This window comes from Montipora foliosa, chromosome 8 (assembly GCF_036669935.1).
Source record: "Montipora foliosa isolate CH-2021 chromosome 8, ASM3666993v2, whole genome shotgun sequence".
Lineage (NCBI taxonomy): Eukaryota > Metazoa > Cnidaria > Anthozoa > Scleractinia > Acroporidae > Montipora > Montipora foliosa.
In genome coordinates this window covers 34297002-34301612 of record NC_090876.1, presented here as the reverse complement: position 1 = coordinate 34301612, position 4611 = coordinate 34297002, and the positions used below count along the sequence as shown (strand labels likewise).

At 42.4% G+C, this 4611-nt stretch overlaps 4 non-coding genes across 4 annotated transcripts; 1 reads left to right on the top strand and 3 right to left on the bottom strand.

The window, feature by feature from the left end:
* Positions 1–580: 580 nt before the first annotated feature.
* On the bottom strand, positions 581–653 carry Trnar-ucg (transfer RNA arginine (anticodon UCG)). The gene has a single exon. It is a non-coding gene; the product is annotated as a tRNA-Arg (tRNA).
* Positions 654–1944: 1291 nt separating this feature from the next.
* Trnar-ucg (transfer RNA arginine (anticodon UCG)) lies at positions 1945–2017 on the bottom strand. The gene has a single exon. It is a non-coding gene; the product is annotated as a tRNA-Arg (tRNA).
* Positions 2018–2571: 554 nt separating this feature from the next.
* On the top strand, positions 2572–2644 carry Trnar-acg (transfer RNA arginine (anticodon ACG)). The gene has a single exon. It is a non-coding gene; the product is annotated as a tRNA-Arg (tRNA).
* Positions 2645–4260: 1616 nt separating this feature from the next.
* On the bottom strand, positions 4261–4333 carry Trnar-ucg (transfer RNA arginine (anticodon UCG)). The gene has a single exon. It is a non-coding gene; the product is annotated as a tRNA-Arg (tRNA).
* Positions 4334–4611: the final 278 nt, after the last annotated feature.

Here is a 4611-nt window from a genome sequence, read left to right as displayed (position 1 = left end):
TTAACGTAAAAGTCACAATCTATTGTTTCATTTCACAAGTACGATAACATGTTCGCGTCCGACCTTGATGGGCCTTATTGAAACGGCTCGCCAGGGCCTCGGGGTTTTAAATGCCCCTAAACGGTCTCCCGTTCATATTTTATCCACCATTACTTACAGATTGGGACCTCAACAAGCGCTCCTGTTGGCGCCTTGTCTATGTCTTTGAGTCTCTGACCTTGTGAAATTTCGCAAAATATTGAGACCTTGCTCGGAAGGGGAAGAGATGATGGTCAAAGGGTATACCATGGTTGTCGGAAAAAATCGAAACTTTGTACTTAGTTACGAATTGATATTCAGTTTTGTCGTTTGACGTCTTTAAGTTGAAACGTGTGGAATTTGAGACAACGCTTAGATTTTGCTTTTAGAGCAATTAGATCCGATGCTTAGTTGGTCATTGAAGTTAAGGAAATTCTCCTTTAAAAGATGAGCAAGACGAAGACCTTTGAAGGAAATCCCCAATGGAAGGCAGATTGTTCTTTTGAGGTAAAAGGATGGGCCACTGCCTTTGTGGCGAAAATGGATTCAAAAGTCAAGCACACGACCCCGCCAGGACTCGAACCTGGAATCTTCTGATCCGAAGTCAGACGCCTTCTCCATTAGGCCACGAGGCCACTTTCGCACAAAGAGAAAGGTGGTCATCAATCACCTTTCCGTCAAACGAAATATTCATCGCTAACATTACCTGACTTTCTCTATAAAGATCTGTAACTCGCCTAATTAGTATGCTTAACTTTGATAAACACGAGGCTGTAAAATAGTACAAAGTTTATCAATCAATCATAAGTTTGCATAAGTTTGATATTTTAATCACAACCATTAAGTAACAGTTTACCTTCCCCTTGTGTGCTTTGTTTATAAAGTTTAATGCATCCTCTCCTCCAGTCTCACGCAAATGTCAGTTGATCGCACAAACTAACAAATAAAGCAAATTGGGCAGATAACGCTCTCCATTTTGCTTGGCCACTTCACAAACCCGTTTGCTCAACCAAACGTTTAGTGTATTTGGCGACATGTGCTCTACCGAAACCGTCACATCTTGAACATCTTCGCATTTGAGACCGGCCACTCCAACAAGTTCAGACATCGCACATTTATTTTGCCGTCGCTAATGCCATTGCTGGAAGAGTTTTGTACCCCATTTAGTGTTGTATGGTGCTGCTTTTGGAGTGGCTCCGACACTACACTGGCCTCTTCTTCTTTACTCTCTGGAGAGCGAAACCTACCAACTATGTTTCTACTACAAAAGCTCTATGCGAATGAATGGCTAAATTCGATGCTTAACATTTCAAACCTCCTATGGGACAACTCCACGCCTACGTGATTAACGTAAAAGTCACAATCTATTGTTTCATTTCACAAGTACGATAACATGTTCGCGTCCGACCTTGATGCGCCTTATTGAAACGGCTCGCCAGGGCCTCGGGGTTTTAAATGCCCCTAAACGGTCTCCCGTTCATATTTTATCCACCATTACTTACAGATTGGGACCTCAACAAGCGCTCCTGTTGGCGCCTTGTCTATGTCTTTGAGTCTGTGACCTTGTGAAATTTCGCAAAATATTGAGACCTTGCTCGGAAGGGGAAGAGATGATGGTCAAAGGGTATACCATGGTTGTCGGAAAAAATCGAAACTTTGTACTTAGTTACGAATTGATATTCAGTTTTGTCGTTTGACGTCTTTAAGTTAAAACGTGTGGAATTTGAGACAACGCTTAGATTTTGCTTTTAGAGCAATTAGATCCGATGCTTAGTTGGTCATTGAAGTTAAGGAAATTCTCCTTTAAAAGATGAGCAAGACGAAGACCTTTGAAGGAAATCCCCAATGGAAGGCAGATTGTTCTTTTGAGGTAAAAGGATGGGCCACTGCCTTTGTGGCGCAAAATGGATTCAAAAGTCAAGCACACGACCCCGCCAGGACTCGAACCTGGAATCTTCTGATCCGAAGTCAGACGCCTTCTCCATTAGGCCAAGAGGCCACTTTCGCACAAAGAGAAAGGTCGTCATCAATCACCTTTCCGTCAAACGAAATATTCATCGCTAACATTACCTGACTTCGTTGGCCTAGCTCAGTGAAATCAAATATGCAAAATCGTTCAAGAATAGGAATGGCAACCTTACAGAATTGATTCAGAGTACGCCCTCAACTTTATTCGGTTGGAACCACCAACCGATGAACTCTTACCCAAGAAAAGAAGAAATGGCGACAAAGTTAAAAAGCTGCCCAAAATGGTTTACTACAAAGCCAGCCGGTAGTGTATGTTGTTATTGGACCTTGCGATGGGGAGAAATCCTGTTTAAGGCTGATGATCCAGGCCTGAGTGTTGAATGGTAGTTGTGTTTGCCCCAATTAATATTTGCCGGGTAAACCTGCTTTCTCGCGCGTTTTGCATTGAAAATCGTCACCGAAGGAAGTCACCGAAGGAAGGCAGAGAGTCCTCACGTCAATCACAATTGAAAATTTTCGCCATGAATTTAAAGTGAGATCTTGTTTCTCAAAAAAGTCTGTGGGCAGGTTGCAACGACAGTTGAAGGCCCCGTGGCCCAATGGATAAGGCATCTGACTACGAATCAGGGGATTCCAGGTTCGAATCCTGGCGGGGTCGATATTAATAGTGTGTTTCCTTTTCATTTCCAGAAGCTGCTGTTGTGCCGCACAACATGTAACTAAAGAAGAAACGTCATGGAACGTCGATGTCTATATGGAGTTGAGCTGTGGCTGTCTGTCGGAAAATGGTGTGAAGATTTGATGTGACCAGGATAAATCATACACGACAAATCGATTGTAAGCGATACCGTGAAATCGCATTCCTTGGGGAGACTTTGTAGAATTGATTAATAATTCATAACAATGACACTCAACAGGAACGCACTATTCGGGTCACATGTATAGGTGTGTAAGTCCCGATAAAATGCAGCTGTATGAAAGCACGGGCAGGGATTGAATAGGTAGCAGGGAAAGGCTGGGGTTGATCAATGGTTAATTAGTTGAGTTATGAATGGGATTACTTTTTATAAAGATCTGTAACTCGCCTAATTAGTATGCTTAACTTTGACAAACACGAGGCTGTAAAATAGTACAAAGTTTATCAATCAATCATAAGTTTGGATAAGTTTGATATTTCAATCACAACCATTAAGTAACACTTTACCTTCCTCTTGTGTGCCTTGTTCATAAAGTTTAATGCATCCTCTCCTCCAGTCTCACGCAAATGTCAGTTGATCGCACAAACTAACAAATAAAGCAAATTGGGCAGATAACGCTCTCCATTTTGCTTGGCCACTTCACAAACCAGTTTGCTCAACCAAACGTTTAGTGTATTTGGCGACATGTGCTCTACGGAAACCGTCACATCTTGAACATCTTCGCATTTGAGACCGGCCACTCCAACAAGTTCAGACATCGCACATTTATTTTGCCGTCGCTAATGCCATTGCTGGAAGAGTTTTGTACCCCATTTAGTGTTGTATGGTGCTGCTTTTGGAGTGGCTCCGACACTACACTGGCCTCTTCTTCTTTACTCTCTGGAGAGCGAAACCTACCAACTATGTTTCTACTACAAAAGCTCTACGCGAATGAATGGCTAAATTGGATGCTTAACATTTCAAACCTCCTATGGGACAACTCCACGCCCACGTGATTAACGTAAAAGTCACAATCTATTGTTTCATTTCACAAGTACGATAAGATGTTCGCGTCCGACCTTGATGGGCCTTATTGAAACGGCTCGCCAGGGCCTCGGGGTTTTAAATGCCCCTAAACGGTCTCCCGTTCATATTTTATCCACCATTACTTACAGATTGGGACCTCAACAAGCGCTCCTGTTGGCGCCTTGTCTATGTCTTTGAGTCTCTGACCTTGTGAAATTTCGCAAAATATTGAGACCTTGCTCGGAAGGGGAAGAGATGATGGTCAAAGGGTATACCATGGTTGTCGGAAAAAATCGAAACTTTGTACTTAGTTACGAATTGATATTCAGTTTTGTCGTTTGACGTCTTTAAGTTGAAACGTGTGGAATTTGAGACAACGCTTAGATTTTGCTTTTAGAGCAATTGGATCCGATGCTTAGTTGGTCATTGAAGTTAAGGAAATTCTCCTTTAAAAGATGAGCAAGACGAAGACCTTTGAAGGAAATCCCCAATGGAAGGCAGATTGTTCTTTTGAGGTAAAAGGATGGGCCACTGCCTTTGTGGCGCAAAATGGATTCAAAAGTCAAGCACACGACCCCGCCAGGACTCGAACCTGGAATCTTCTGATCCGAAGTCAGACGCCTTCTCCATTAGGCCAAGAGGCCACTTTCGCACAAAGAGAAAGGTCGTCATCAATCACCTTTCCGTCAAACGAAATATTCATCGCTAACATTACCTGACTTTCTCTCTAAAGATCTGTAACTCGCCTAATTAGTATGCTTAACTTTGACAAACACGAGGCTGTAAAATAGTACAAAGTTTATCAATCAATCATAAGTTTGCATAAGTTTGATATTTCAATCACAACCATTAAGTAACAGTTTACCTTCCTCTTGTGTGCCTTGTTCATAAAGTTTAATGCATCCTCTCCTCCAGTCTCACG